This window comes from Monodelphis domestica, chromosome X, assembly GCF_027887165.1.
Source record: "Monodelphis domestica isolate mMonDom1 chromosome X, mMonDom1.pri, whole genome shotgun sequence".
NCBI lineage: Eukaryota > Metazoa > Chordata > Mammalia > Didelphimorphia > Didelphidae > Monodelphis > Monodelphis domestica.
Genome location: NC_077235.1, coordinates 16,205,763 through 16,222,466, shown reverse-complemented (window position 1 = coordinate 16,222,466; position 16,704 = coordinate 16,205,763). Strand labels below are relative to the sequence as shown.

General features: G+C 41.6%; 1 long non-coding RNA gene across 1 annotated transcript in view; it reads right to left on the bottom strand.

The window, feature by feature from the left end:
- The window catches only part of LOC103103347 (uncharacterized), a 308,316-nt gene that overhangs the window by 197,714 nt on the left and 93,898 nt on the right, over nt 1–16,704 (bottom strand). The window contains exons 16-20 of the long non-coding RNA XR_008914376.1: nt 14,498–14,575; nt 14,221–14,362; nt 11,577–11,692; nt 11,262–11,381; nt 7,581–7,722 (exon numbers count right to left, since the gene is read on the bottom strand). This is a non-coding gene — a long non-coding RNA (uncharacterized LOC103103347). The remainder of the gene's footprint in view (nt 1–7,580; nt 7,723–11,261; nt 11,382–11,576; nt 11,693–14,220; nt 14,363–14,497; nt 14,576–16,704) is intronic.

The following is a 16,704-nucleotide window of genomic DNA, read 5'->3' as shown; positions in this document are numbered from 1 at the left end:
TCTGTTCCTCTGTCCTGTCTTTCTGTCCATCAGCATGTCTGTGTCTGGAAGTCTGTTTCTCTTTCCTTCTATTCATATCAACCTAGTGATCTTTCTGTTTCTTTCTCTCTCTTTGAATCTGTCCACCCAAGTCTATCTCTCTAGATAATTATTTGTTTCTGTCTATGTATCGATCTGCTTGACTCTCTCTGTCTCTCTGTGTCTGACTCTCTGTCTTGCTATCTCTCATTCTCTCTGTCTATTAATATATCGATACCTCAGTCTACCTTTCTGTCTATCTGTCATCATATCTAACTGTGTCTCTATATATCTATCTGTCTCTTTCTCTGACTCCCTCTCTCACTCTCTCTCTATCTATTTATCTATCTATCTATCTCATTCTATCTGTTTGTCTCTCTACATGTCTACCTCTATATGTCTCTCGGTCTATCAACCTATAAACTTGTACATTTATCATTTTGCATATTTGTTGCTTTCCCTCTCTCTGTCTCTCTGTCTGTCACTCTGTTTTTTTCTCTCTCTCTATTCCTCTCTCACAAATAGCTATCTATTTGTGTAGGGAAAAAAACTGACAGACACACAGACAAATAGATAGACAGAAAGACAAAGACTAAGAGAAGCAAATACATACATACATACATACATACATACATACATGCATAGAGATTACCAGAAGGGACTGGCTGGCAGACAGATGGATAGATACACATACAGACAGGCAGACAGATACATAGAAAGCACAAAGAGACACATGGAAAATATAGATATATTGATAGACAGACAGCACACAGATAGACAGATATAAAAACAAAGAGCAAGAGTGAGAGAGCGAGAGAGAGAGAGAGAGAGAGAGAGAGAGAGAGAGAGAGAGAGAGAGAGAGAGAGAGAGAGAGAGACCGAGCAAGGAACAGACATGGACAGAGGGACAATCACAAAGAAAGAATTACATATATAGACAGAGAGATAGATAAACAGAGTGTCAAAACGGAGTTTAGAAACCCCAACCTTGTGGCATAGTAAGATCAGATGAAACCCAAGGTTAGGACTAGTTTCTAAGTTGAAGACTCAATGTTTGTATTTGTTCTTTCTTTCTGTGAGAATCCACCCAGAAGGGAACCTCAGGCTAGCAGGTTCAGACTAAATAATGGAGCCTCAAGTGAATGGCAATTCTACTTGAATGGGACTAAGCAGATGCTCAGGACCCTCTTTGTTTTAGGTAGTCTACTCTGTGGGATCAGAGATTTTTTCCCAAGTAAATCCCCACCTGATCAGGGACCATCTTTAGTCTCCACTGTCAGCAGCCCTTTCCCTTAGACCCTCAACTCAAGCTGTGATTCTTTTCCCAAGCTTCATTTATTGCTGTCAGTAGAGTTTGAACACTCCCTTTTTCTTTGTTGTTAAAGGAAAGTCAATAATCTTTCCCTGCCTGGGATTTTACCCAAAATGGTGGAGAAGGTCCCCAAATTGTTTTCTTCTTTGGAACTTGCCAATCTTGTGCTGTTGCCTTTCCCAGGGGTCAGTGACCAGACCAACCAGATTTCAGTCTTGGGACTCTGTAGTCTTGTGGCACCCAACTCTGTCTAGAGCTCTACTGTCACAGTAAACCCCTTTTCCCTGATGAGTCATTTTTCTGACTATTTAATATTTTCTGTTTTTACAAATCAACAGTAGTTAGATATATACATAGAGAGATACAGATACATAGAGAGATACATAAATAGATACATAAAAATATGGGCACATAAAAACACACAGAGAGATATATAGCCAGACCTGACTGATTGGCAGAGATACAGACAGACTCATAAGATACACAGGCAGGCAGGTAGACAGTTATATAGACTACATGTGCTACCTCTATAACCATCTATCTGCCCTCCTACCTATCTCACTACCCATCTGCCAGTTGGCCTGCCTATCTGTCTTTCTGTTTGTCTGCCTCTATCTCTCTGGATTCTCACGGGATCAGGGAACAAGTACAAACATTGGGGACTCCAACCTACAAGGTCCTCCACAAACCCAGGCTTCACCAGATCCTTCTAGGACACAAGCTTGGGGTTTCTTGATTCCAGGTTGACAATAGGAAAACCAGGAAGGCCATTTATCTTTGACATACTCTCAGAGAGGGGATTGCGGAGATTGGTGTGAGAGCCAAAGTGTGTTCTAAAAATTTAACTCTGTCTTTGAAAGTAAGGATTCACGGTGGTGTCAATCAACAGAATAGGTTCTACATCTTACATTCCTTTAATTTTTACAGCTATTTAACAAATGACCAGATAAACAACAGACAATGAATGACGTGGGATTTTACTAGTCTGTGCTATGATCTTCATCACGTGTCAAACTGTAAGCAATTCTATTTCCTGCAAAAAACCTTACTGTGCCTGCATTAACGACCACCGTTGGCAAATACTGCTTTTCCTGATTGAATGTAGTGAATGTATTTACAGCATCAGCAATAAGAAGGGTCAACGGGAATCTAGAAACCTCAAACATGTGATTTGTGGGATGTGCTGAAACCCAGGTTTCAGGAGGAGCTTGTAGGTTGGAGACCTCAAAGATTGTACTTGTTCCCTGTTGCCATGGGACTCCACACTGAAGGGAATCCCAGGCGAACAGTTTCAGACTGAGTGGGGGACCCTCAGGTGAATGACAATCCTAGTTAGGTAGTCTCCTCTACGGTATCAAGACACCCTTTCCCAAGAATTCCACACCTGGCAGGGACCATTCTTCAGTATCCATTGTAAGTAGCCCCTCTCTTAGACCCTAGCCTTTTGCAAGGATTCCATTCCTAACTGTTGGCAAAGGAATGTCTGTTTAATTAGAAACCAAGTGGACAATCGCGTTTCCGTGCATACTGCAGCCAACACGCCAGTGGAACTGCTGCCAAGTTTATGTTCACATAAGTACATAGTTATATATATGGTATATGCCGGACCAGGTACCTGGGAATGTTTGAAAAAGTGTGGAACATCAATCAAATCTGGTTCCAAGGTAAGTCGGCCAAAATGGAGCCCGGTTCAACCTGAACACACGCTCCCCCACGGACTAACTTTTTTTGTCACAGAGTATTTGTACATGTGTTTGTGAGTGAAGAAGTATTTCTAGTAGAAGGAAGAGCAAGGATAGTATAGGTGACATGGGTAAATCGTTGGCTGAAAGCGTTGAATGGGAAGCTTGAATTGGAATGTGAGAGCCAGAGTGTTTTATAGAGGGTCAGGGTAAATGCTTTCAGCCTACTAAAATACAGAAAGTGTCTTCTTGATTTGAAATGTCTGGGGTTAAATTCTAACGAGTTATCAAATTTGATGTATGAAAATGCTTCTCCTAGAACCTGTAGAACTTAAGTTCTCCATTTCCTCTCAATGATCTTTGGGGTTTGGGCTATACTATAATCCCAATGGATTTCTTCTGAATGCAGGTGATAGAAATATTAGCAAATAATGTCTATCAAGTTGTGTTACAACAGTTCATTCCTCTGAAAAGCTAGAGACAAGGGCAGGAGCTGGCTAACTGCACAGGGGATCATTGAGCAGAAGGCCAAAGGAGGTCCAGAAACTCTTGACTTTATAGTCTAATCTTCTTCCCAAGTTTTGTAGGACAAATGTGTGAAATCGTGTACATCAAGTGCAGTGAATTTTGAGTATTGCCAATAAGATGCATTTTCTACTGGGTAATAATAACTTTGTTACTTCAGTGCAATCATTGCACATATTTGTCAAGCTGTTATTTGCTTCCAAAGAGCAAGAGATGATTTTTTCAGATTACTGTGTGTGTGTGTGTGTGTGTGTGTGTGTGTGTGTGTGTGTGTGTGTGTTGTGTGTGTATGATTTCTGGAGTAAAGAAAGTTCATTTGAGGATGGGCAACTATGTATGTGACGGGTCATTCAATTGTCGTCAAAGGACAGGAAATACGGGGGAAAAGGTTTTGCTTTCAATGCTAAGGAAATCCTGAACATTTTTTAATTGAGGTACTAATGTCCTCTCTAGGAGCACCTTTAGCCATAAGCCAATGTGCTTTGAGGAAAGGCGAAGAGAAAGGCAAATTGGCCACGGAAAGCAAATTAGAGTAAAAAAAGAAAAAGAGAAGGAATAGTAGAGGTGTTACTATTTAGAGGAAATTGTGAACCTTTTCCTTAGTAACCCTAAGTTTTGTTTTTTGAGAGAAAATGTTACAGGTTTTAGTTTTTAAAAAAGGAAAAGCATCATCCACTATAACCTGATTTGGGGCATGTGGAAGGTCAATTTCCAGAGTGCAACCATTCCAATAGATAAGTTTTTGTTTGAAAAGACCAGAGAATAATGAGAACTAATTTTGATTTTGAAGTGGAGAGAACTGATGGTTTTATAAGCATTATTTCTGATGATCATTGGCACATGACAGCTAATAGAGAAAGGAATTCCCCACCTGGGAAACTCCTAAGATATTTCTAGAACGGCCTAGATTTTACCCCGCCCCGCCAGTTCTGGCGTGGGGGGGAAGAGATGAAAACCTATGAAAGTGAAGACTTACCTCAAGATGTTTCCTAGGAGCAAAAATCCTGGACCAGATTTTTCTCCTGCCCAGAATCTAAAGAACTGCTCAAAGAGACATCTTAGGAGAAATCTGAAGGAGTCCCCCAGATACGGTATTCAGGGAAGGATTGTGTCCTGTAATTTTCAATGACTTTAGAAATATTTCTACAGCAGAGGGAAAACTGGCGATTTGATTTCCCCTGAGAATTCTATTAACCTGACCCCAAGGCCCTTTTAGTACAGAACCTAGAAAAGACAGAGTTAGTCCCCAGACTGGTCTGAAAGAGGAAAGTTGAAAATAGGAGCATTTTACCTTATTAAGAGGATGGAAAGGAACATCAGTTCATTGGAGAAGTTGCAGCAAAGATTCCAGAGTCCTGGGTTGTCTCAAAGTCTCAAAGTAAGAAAGATAATCTTAGCATGGTGAGAGAGAATTGAGATCTAAGGGTAAATTCTTTGGAAAGGTCATGGGGAAAGGAAATGCTATGGAGGAAAATGGGTTAGGATATAGTCACAAGGGCCAATGGAAGGGCTGAGGATTGGCTCAACTAAATTTCTATCAAGTTCTACAGCTGACTGATCATCATTGCCAACTTATACTTGACATTCGTATTCCAAATTAGGGAGCTTTTATCCCCCGTTTTGAGGTATTTCCCACTTTTCTCCTGTTAGAGCAAATGTTCTCTCAATCTATGATAAAATCCTCAGAAAGGCAAGGCTTAGAATATGGGAATTATTATAAGGATCATTTTGGTCTACAGACTGGCATGATTATATTTTGTTCAGTAGGTAAAGGGGAGTGTAAACAGTTTTTCAATCCAGAGCATCCCAACGTCCCCAAAGATAGAGAGAGGATGTGTGTGTGTGTGCGTGTGTCTTTGTGTGTGTGTGTGCGCGCGAAACTTTTAAATTTTAAGTTCGAAATCGTTATGAAGGTGAAATTGTGGTAAAAGACTTGGGTTTTTCTGACTATTTGATAGCTCGGCATTATTTCCAAGTTAACAGGTTCAAGGATGTTACTTTTGAAAGAACAATTATAGAGAAATAAATAGTTTGCAAGATTCCGGCACTAGGAAGATGATTCCCCATTTTACCTACCACACTTAAAAAATTTAATTGCCAAGGCCGATACAGTACATGGAACGTTGCAACTTGCATTCTTGCTATTGGGTTTAGATAAACTCAGTACTGGGACCCTTTTTGTCATTTGAATATGCAGTACCTCTGCCAATCCCGAACAACTAATAGTTGACACTGCCTGATGTTTCAACGTTTGAACCAATCCAATAATGTGGTAACTCTGATGCCATGCATCAGTGAGAATGTGTCTCCTCTTGAAAATAGAGGCTAGACAGATTGACTAACATGACGGCAAGGGAAAGTAATGAATGCTGCAGGGGATGTAGCCAAGTCAGTACATGAAGGGATTGCTGGTGGAGTGTTAAATTGATGCAAACATTCTGGAGGGCAATTTGGAATTCAGTCCAAAGAGCGCAAAAAGACTGTCTTCCTTTTGATCGAGCCATAGCACTACTGGGTTTGTACCCCACAGACATAATAAGAAAAAAGTATTGGCTAAGAATATTGATACCTGCGCTCTTTGGAATCTCTAGAAATTGGAATAGGAGGGGATGTCCTTCCATTGGGGAATGGCTGAACAAACTGTGGTATCTCTTGGTGCTGGAATACTATGGTGCTAAAAGGAACAATAAACTGGAGGAATTCCACGGGAACTAGAAAGACCTCCAGGAATGGATGCAGAGTGAGAGGAGCAGAAGCAGGAGAACATTGTAGACTGAGAAGGATACACTGTGGTACAATGGAATGAAATGAACTTCTTCATTAGTGGCAATGCAGTGATCCTGAACCATCCAGAGGGATCTTCGAGAAAAAACACTATCCACATTTACAAGGAAAATGTGGGAGCAGAAACACCCAAGAAAATCAACTGCAAGATTACAGGGGTCCAGGGGGTTAGGGTTGGGGATATAGACTCTAAATGAACATTCTAGTACAAACATCAACAACATGGAAAGAGGTTCTCATCAAGGACACATGTCATACCCAGTGTAATTCCCCTCGAATACGGGAAGGGTAGAAAAAACATGATTCTTGTCACCAAAGAGGAATCATGTACTAAATTGACTAAATAATATCAAAAAGCAATAATAAAAGAAAATTGGTGAATAAAGAAATAAATAAAAGACCAGCTAGAAAACTTTGAGAATGATCAATTCTCCAGACTTGCTTTTGGTATCCAACTGTTTCAAGATTTTGCATTTCTTCCTTGGCTTCAGGTGTCAGTTTTCTCCCTGAGGAGACAGCATCATTTTATTGAATGGACCCAGGATGATTGTTGTGGGGTTCAGAGATGCACCCCTGGAGCTCGGGAAGGATACCATTGGCAAGAATGCAAGACTCTGAAACTTAGATTCAAAATAAAAGAGACATTTTATTGATTTGGAAAGTCATGTTGAATGTGGTCAAGAGGCAGCCGAGGTGGAAGAGCATGGATGCAAAAGCTGTTCCTTGGGAGGATAGGCAGACAGCTTACCTCCATGCTGGGGTTCAGCTATCATTTGACAACAGTGAGGACAGGACCCAGAAACAAGGGGTTTGGGCAGGAGGTTTGCCCCAGGCCATGGGGCTGGTTCTTGGCATCTGCAGCATTAAGGAAGGGGTGTTTCTCTTTGGCCATCTCATTCAAAGGGGCAAGAAGAGTGAGTACAAGCAGTGAAAGGTGGGGTCTGCAGCTGAGGAACAGCTCAACTCTCCATAGTTTGTGCAATATCTTCACTAGATTGCATGGGATCCCAAAGGCGGTAACATTCTGTATCCTTTTGCCTCACTTTGTTTCATAGCCTGCCCGAAGAAATGCCATTGTTGTTTAGTAAATGCTCCTTTTTGGGAAAAGTCAGGACAACAGGTTAAGATCCCTGTAAGTAAGGCGCAGAGCTTAGCCTCTGAGATCCTGATTCCTTGCTTCCCTATTCATGAATCCAGCACCTCATGGAAGAGTCTGAGAAGTGTTTGGACCCATCATGAAGTCTGCAACAGCCACTCACCTCACTGGCCAAAGTGTACGTCTGCCACGCCCCCTCCAATCTTGAACCAAATACATCTGCTGAGCCATCTGAAAACCACAGGGGCATCATCATATGCTTTGCTTGCCTTCACCCACTTATTCCGATATGTTTGGGTGGAAACCTGAGAAGGAGAATCGGAAAGATCGAGTAATTGATAAGTTAGACAGAGTCATAGACCAATTGAAAGAGAGATTGACAGACACTGGAGATAGATTGATAAACAGATACATACATAGAAAGGTACATACATACATACGTATATAGAGATAGATACCCAGAGAGGACTGATGGGCAGACAGATAGACAGATTGACACATACATTAAAAAGAAGGCAGTAAAACAGAATAACAGATAAAGGAAGCTCTCTGTCTGTCAGTCCTCCTGTCGGTCTGTCACCTTCTCCACCTCTCAGTCTACATGCATAATGAGCTACAGATAGTGTGGCTTTTCTTGGGTTGTGGTCTGAGGAACTGCATCCCCCACTGTGCTCCAGGGGTGCCTCCCCCATATTTCCTTGGAGTGAATGGTCTTGAATTGGACCAATCATTCCCTGGGTGAGTAAGGATGCTCCCTATATTACTGTGCGTGATTGGCATTGAGATTGATCAATCCTGGACTAAGGAGAGGCCATGGGCATTGTTCATCCCCCACCACGGGATTGGTCCAATTCCGGACCAATCCCAAGCCACGACTCAAAGGGGAGGGACTCCAGGGGCACAATGGGGGTTGTAGTTCCCCAGGCTGTCACAACACTTGAAAACCCAAAAAAGAAACACAGAGAGGCTGAGAGATATACCAACAAATAGGCAAATAGACAGAATAATAGAACAAATAATCTATCAGTCCTTCTGTCTGTTATGCTGTCCATCTCAATGTCTACATAGATTCATAGAGAGAGATCTTGTGGGTTTTCAAGGATTGTGGTCTAGTGGACTACATCTCCCAGTGTGCTCTAGGGGTCTTTCCAACTTATTTCCGGAGAGGGATTGGTCTTGATTTGGACCAATGCTATGCTGGGAAAGGGATGATGCCCATTTTCCTTTCATGGGATTGGTCTTGAATTGGAGCAATCCCATGCTAAGGAGGGACCATGCACATTCACCCTCCCTCAACGTGGGATTGGTCCATTGCCAGACCAGCCCCAATCTAGGACTCAGAAGAGTGGGACCCGTGGGGCATACTGGGAGTTGTAGTTCCCCAGGATGTCACAACACTTTAAAAAACACAAAGGATCTACATATAGATTGATCCATGCAGAAACAGGCAGGCAGATAGATACCTAGACTACACCAATAGATACACAAAGATAAAGATTGACAGACAGACAGATAGATAGATAGATAGATAGATAGATAGATAGATAGATAGATAGATAGAAAAATCTGGATAGATAGACAGTTGCACATCCAGTGAGATATACTTGTAGATACAAAGAAAGGAAGGCAGTCAGAAAGAATGACAGAGATATTAATCTGTCTGTCAGTATGTCTGCTCATGTGTCTGTCTGTCTGTTCCTCTGTCCTATCTTTTTATCCATTAGTTTGTGTGTGTCTGGAAGTCTATTTCTCTTTCCTTCTCTTCATATCAACTTAGTGATCTTTCCGTCTATCTCTCTCTCTTTGAATCTGTCTACCCAAGTCTATCTCTCTTGATATTTGACTTTTCATGTCTATGAATCGATCTGCTTGACTTTCTCTGCCTCTCTCTGTGCTGACCCTCTGTTTCACTATCTGTCATTCTCTCTGTTTATTAATCTTTCGATACTTCAGTCTACCTTTCTGTCCATCAGTGATATCTAACTGTGTATATATCTGTCTGTGTCTATCTATCTATGTATATATGTATCTATCATCGATCTCATCCTATCTGTGTGTCTCTCTAAGTGTTTGCCTGTATATGTCTATCGGTCTATCGATGTATCAACTTGTCCATTTATCATTCTGCGTATCTATGGATTTCTCTCTCTCTCTCTCTCTCTCTCTCTCTCTCTCTCTCTCTCTCTCTCTCTCTCTCTATCACTTCATACCTCCCTTCCTCCCTCCCTCCCTCTCTCACAAATCACTATCTGCATAGAAAAAAATGACAGACACAGACAGACATAGAGAGGACAGAAAGACAAGAATGAGAGATAAGTCGGCAAAAATGGAGCCCGGTTCAACCTGACCACACGCTCCCCCATTGACTAACTTTTTTTCTCACAGAGTATTGGTACCTGTGTATGTGAGTGAAGCAGTATTTCTAGTAGAAGGAAGAGCGAGGATAGTATAGGTGACAAGCGTGAATGGTTGACTGAAAGTGTTAAATGGGAAGCTTCAGTTGGAGTGTGAGAGCCAGAGCTTTCTCTAGAGGGTCTGAGTAACTCCTTTAAGGCTATTAAAGTAGAGAAAGTTTCCTCATGAATTGAAATGTCAGGGCTTAAGGTCTAAAGAGTTATATCAAATTTAGATTATGAAAGAGCTTCCTCTAGAAGCTGAAGAATGTAAGTTCTCGGTATCATCTCAAGGCTCTCTGGGGTTTGGGCTATGCTGAAGGTCTAATGGATGTCCTCTGAATGCAGGTGATAGAAAAGTTAGCAAATAATGCCTTTCAAGTTGGGTTACAACAGTTCATTCCTCTGAAAAGCTAGAGAGGAGGGGAGGAGCTGGCCATCTGCTCAGGGGATTATGGAGCAGAAAGCCAAAGGAGGTCCAGAAATTCTTGACTTTACTGTCTAATCTTTACTTCCCAAGTTTTGCTAGGACTAATGTGTGAAATTGTTTATGTCAAGTGCACTGAATTTTGAGTATTGTCAATAAGATGCATTTTCTTCGAGGTATTAACTTGGTTATTTGAGTGAAGTCATTTCACATTTTTTGTCAAGCTGGTATTTGTTTTCAAAGAGTTAGTGTTGATTTTTTCAGATTACCGTATTTGTGTGTGTGTGTGTGTGTGTGTGTGTGTGTGTGTGTGTGTGTGTGTGTGTGTGTGTGTGTGATTTCTGGAGTAAAGACAGTTCATTTGAGGATGGGCAACTATGTACCTGATGGGTCTTTCAATTGTTGTCAAAGGACAGGAAATACAGGGGAAAAGGTTTTGCTTTCAATGTTAAGGAAACACTGAACATTTTTTAATTGAGCCACTAAATTCCTTTCTAGGAGCAGCTTCAGCCATAGGCCAAATTGCTTTGAGGCAAGGGGATAAGAAAGACAAATTGGCAGCCCAAAGGAAATTAGAGTAAAAAATGCAAAGGAGAAGGGAATCGTAGAGGTGTTCCTTGTTAGAGGTAATTTTGAACCTTTTCCTTAGTAACCCTACGTTTTGTTTGGAGAGAACGTATTATGGGTTTGAGTTTTTGAAGAAGGAAAAGAATTATCAACTATAACCTGATTTGGGGCATCTTGAAGGTCAATTTTTGAGTGCAACCATTCCAATAGATAAGTTTTTGTTTGAAAAGACCAGAGAATACTGAGAACTAATTTTCCTTTTGAAGTGGAGAGAACTAATGGTTTTGTTCACATAATTTCTGATGATCATTGGCACATGACTGCTAATAGAGAAAGGAATTCCCCACCTGGGAAACTCCTAAGATATTTCTAGGAACTCCCTGGATGTTACTCCCCCCAAATTCCCAGTTCTGGCGAGGGGCTGAAGAGATGAAACCCTATGAAACAGAAGACTCACCTCAAGACGTTTATTAGGAGCCAAAAACATGGACCAGATTTTCCTGCAGCCCAGAATCTGACGAACTGCTCAAGGAGACATCTTCAGGAGAAATCTGAAGGAGCCCCCACGATATGGAATCTGGAGAAGGATTGTTTCCTGTCATTTTCATTAATTTGAGAAACATTTCTACAGCAGAGGGAAAACTAGTTATTTGATCTCCCCTGAGAATTCTATTTACCTGGAGTCAAGGCCCTTTAACTAGAGAACCTAGAAAGGACTGAGTTAGTCCCAGACTGAGTTGAAGAAGGAAAGTTGAAAATAGGAGCATTTTACCTTGTTAAGAGGATGGAAAGGAACATCTGTCCATTGGAGAAGTTGCAGCAAAGATTCCACAGTGCTGGGTTGTCTCAAAGTCGAATCAGAAGAAGTTAGGAAAGAAATGACGAAGCCTAGAAAGAATTGGTAGTAAGAAAGATAATCTTAGCATGGCGAGAGAGATTTGCAATCTATAGGTGAATTCTATGGGAGGATCCTGGGGAAAAGAAATGCTATGGGGGGAAATGGGTTAGGATACAGTCACAAGGGCCAATGGAAGGACTGAGGAATGGCTTAGCTAAGTTTCTATCAAGTTCTACAGCTGACTGCTGATCATTACCAACTTATACCTGACATTTGTATTCAAATTAGGGAGCTTTTCTCCCTAATTTAAGTTACTTCCCATTTTTCCCCTGTTTGATCAAATGTTCTGTCATCCTATGATGAAATCCTCAGAAAGGCAAGGGCTAAGATATGGGGCTTATTTTAACAATCATTTTGGTCTACGGACTGGCATGATTATATTTGTTCAGGAGTTAAAGGGGAATGAAAACAGTTTTTTATCCCGAACATCCCCACGTCCCCAAAGTTAGATTGGGAGGGTGTGTGTGGGTGTGTGGGTGTGTCTGTGTGCTTGTTTGAAACTTTTAAATATGAATTTCAACATTGATTTGAAGGTGAAATTGTGGTTAAAGATTTGAGTTTTTCTGACTATTTGATAGTTTGGCATTATTTCCACGTTAACGAGTTCAAGGATGTTACTTTTGCATGAACAATTATAGAGAAATACACAGTTTATAAGTTTCCAGCCCTAGGAAGAGGATTCTCCATTTTACCTAGCACATTTGCAAAATTAAATGGCCAAGACCGATGCTGTACATGGAATGTTGCAACTTGCATTCTTGCTATTGGGTTTAGACAGACATCAGTACTGGGACACCTTTTTGTCATTTGAGTAAGCAGTATCTCTGATAATCCCGAACAATTAATAGGTGACACTGCCTGCAGTTTAAGAGCTTGAATCTATCCAATAATGTGGTCACTCTTATGCCATGCATCAATGAGAATGTGCCTCCTATTGAAAATGGAGCCTAGCAGATTGGCTAACATGACAGAAAGGGAAAGTAATGAATGCTGGAAGGGATGTGCCAAAGTTAGGACAGGAAGGCATTGCAGGTGCATTTGGGGAATTGATTTAACGATTATGGAGGGCAATTTGGGACTCTGCCCAAAGGGAGCTAAAAGACTGTCTACCTTTTGATCCAACCATGGCACTACAGGGTTTGTACCCTAAAGAGATAATAAGAAAAAAGACTTAGACAAAATTGTTCATAGCTGAGCTCTTTGGAGTGGCCAAAAATTGGAAAAGGAGGGGATGCCCTTCCACTGGGGAATGGATGGACAAATTGTGGTATCTCTTGGTGCTGGAATACTATGGTGCTCAAAGGAATAATGAATTGGAGGAATTCCACAGGAACTGGAACGATCTCCAGGAATGGAACACTATCCACATTCACAAGGAAAACTGAGGGAGTAGAAAAACCCAAGAAAAACAACTGCTAGATTACAAGGGTCCAGGGGGTTAAGGCTGGGGATATAGACTCTAAATGAACATCCTAGTGCAAACATCAACAACGTGGAAAGAGCTTCTCATCAAGGACACATGTCATACCCAGTGGAATTGCCCCTCGGCTACGGGAAGGGTGTAAAGAATATAATTCTTATTACCAAGGAGGAAAAATATGCTAAATTGACTAAAAAAAATATGAAAAGCAATAAAATAGAAAATTGCTGATCCCGGCTAGAAAAGTTTGAGAAGGATCAAATCTCCAGACTTGATTTTGGTCTGCAGCTGTTTCAAGATTTTGCATTTCTTCCTTGGCCTCAGGTGTCAGTTTCCTCCCTGAGGAGTCTACATCACTTTGTTTGAATGGCACCCAGGAAGATGGTTGTGGGGTTCAGAGATGCACTCCTGGAGATGGGAGGGATACCACTGTCAAGAATGCAAGACTCTGAAACTTGGCTTCAAAAGAAAAGGGGACATTTTATTGATTTGGAAAGTCATTTTGAATGTGGTCAGGAGGCAGCCGAGGTGGAAGAGCATGGGTGCAAAAGCTGCTCCTTGGGAGGATAGGCAGACAGCTTACCTCCATGCTGGGGTTCAGCTATCATTTGACAGCAGTGAGGACAGGACCCAGGAACAAGGGGTTTGGGGAGGAGGTTTGTCCCAGGCCATGGGGCTAGTTCTTTCCATCTGCAACATTAAGGAAGGGGTGTTTCTCTTTGGCATCTCATTAAAAGGGGAAAGAAGAGTGAGTAGAACCAGTGAAAGGTGGGGACTGCAGCTGAGGAACAGCTCAACTCTCCACAGTTTGTGCAGTATCCTCACTAGAGTGCATGGGACCTCAATGGGGGCTAACACTCTGTGTCCTTTTGCCTCACTTTGTTTCATAGCCTGCCCAAGGAAATGCCATTCTTGTTTAGTAAATGCTCCTTGTTGGGAAACGTCAGGACAACAAGTTAAGATCCCTGTAAGTAAGGTGCAGTGCTTAGCCTCTGAGATCTTGATTCCTTGCTTTCCTATTCAAGACTTTCATCAACTCATGGAAGAGACTGAGAAGAAGGGTTTGGACCCATCATCCCGTCTGCCACAGCCACTCACCTCACTGGCCAAAGTGGAGGTCTGCCACTCCCCCTCCAATCTTGAACCAAATACATCTTCTGAGCCATCTGAACCCAACTGGGGCACCATCACATGCTTTGCTTGTCTGGAATCAGTTATCCTGATTTTCTAGAGTGGACACCTGAGAAGTAGAATGGGAAAGATCACGTGACTTATAAATTAGATAGAGGGATAGACCAATGGACAGACAGATTGACAGACACTTGAGATCGATTGATAAAAAGATACATACATAGATAGGTACATACTTACATACCTATGTAGAGATAGAGACCCAGAGAGGACTGATGGGCAGATAGACACTTTGACTGACAGATCCATAGATAGGAAGGCACTAAGACAGAAAAGCAGAAAAACGAAAGTCTCTGTCTTTCAGTCCTCCTGTCTGTCTGTCCCCTTGTCCATCACTCAGTCTACATGGATATAGAGCTAGATATAGCTTTGCTCTTCTTAGATTGTGGCCTGAGGAACTGCATTCCCCAGTGTGCTCCAGGGGTCCCTCCCCCATTTTCCTGGTTGGGATTGGTCTTGAATTGGACTAATCCTAGGCTGGGGGACGAATGATGCTCCCTACTTTACTGTGCTGATTGCTAAAGAGATGGACCAATTCTGGGCTAAGGAGGGGTCATGGGTATTGTCCGTCCCCCACAAAGGGATTGGTCGAATTCAGGACCAATTCCAAGCCAGGACTCAAAAGGTAGAGATTCCTGGGGCACAATGGGGCTTGTAGTTCCCGAGGCTGTCACTACACTTGAAAACCCACAAAAGAAACACAGACAGGCTGACAGACGTACCAACCACTAGGCGAATAGACAGAATAACATATCAAATAATCTGTGTGTCAGTTCTTCTGTCTGTCTAGCTGTCCATGTCTCTGTCTACATAGAGAGATCCAGTGGGTGTTCAGTGGTTGTGGCCTACGGGACTATATCTCCCAGCATGCTCCAGGGTTCCCTCCTTCTTATTTCCCATGAAGAATTGGTCTTGAATTTGACCAATCCTCTGCTGGGCAGGAGATGATGCCCATTTTCCTTTCATAGGATTGGTCTTGATATGGACCAATCCCATGCTAAGGAGGGACCATAGACATAGTCCATCCCCCAACACAGGATTGGTCCAATACAAGACCAATCAGAAGCCAGGACTCAAAGGGCTGTGACCACTAGGTCACATTGGGAGTTGTAGTTCCCCAGGATGTCACAACACTTTAAAACACACAAATGACATACACACAGTGTGATCCATGCAAAAACAAGCAGGCAGATAGATACATAAACTACACCGATAGGAACACAAAGACATAGATAGATCGATAGATATATAAGTAGAAAGACAGACAGATCGACAGACATATAGATAGACAGATACATAGAGAGACAGAGAGACAGATAGAGACAGATAGACAGATACAAAAATCAGGATATATAGACAAACAGATGCACATCCAGTGAGACAGACTTGTAGATACACAGAAAGGAAGGCAGATAGACAGAATGACAGAGAAACTAATCTGCCTGTCAGTCTTTCTGTTCATTTGTGTATCTGTCTGTCGCTCTGTCCTGTCTTTTCGTCCATCAATCTGGCTCTGTCTGGTAGTCTTTTTCTCTTTCCTTCTATTCATATCAACCTAGTGATCTTTTTGTCTATCTCTCTCTTTTTGAATCTGTCCACCCAAGTCTATCTCTCTAGATATTTGACTGTTTATGTCTATGTATCGATCTGCTTGACTCTCTCTGTCTCTCTATGTGTGTCTAACCCTCTGTGTTGCTATCCATCATTCTCTCTGTCTATTAATATATCGATACCTCAGTCTACCTCTCTGTCTAAATGTCATTATATCTAACTCTATCTCTACATCACTGTTTGTGTGTCTGTCTATCTATTTATCTATTTATCTATCAATCAATCAATCTATCTCATTCCATCTGTGTGTCTCTGTATATCTCTATCACTCTATCAACCTGTCCATTTATCAATCTGCATATTTGTTGCTTTTCTTGTCTCTGTCTGTCTCTCTGTTTCTCTCTCTCTCTCTCTCTCTATTCCTCTCTCACAAATAGCTATCTATTTGTATAGAGAAAAAACTGACAGACACACAGACAAATAGATGCACAGAAAGAGAAGAACTAAGAGAAGCAAATAGATACATACATACATAGTAACATACATAGAGATAACCAGAAGGGACTGGCTGGCAGACAGATGGATAGATACACATACAGACAGGCAGATAGATACATAGACATCACAAGGAGATACACAGAAAATATAGATATATTGATAGACAGCACACAGATAGACATATATAAAGAGAGAGAGAGAGAGAGAGAGAGAGAGAGAGAGAGAGAGAGAGAGAGACCGAACAAGGAACAGACATGGACTGAAGGACAATCACAGAGAAAGAAATACATATATATATACAGACACATAGACAGATAGACAGAGTGTCAACATGGAATATAG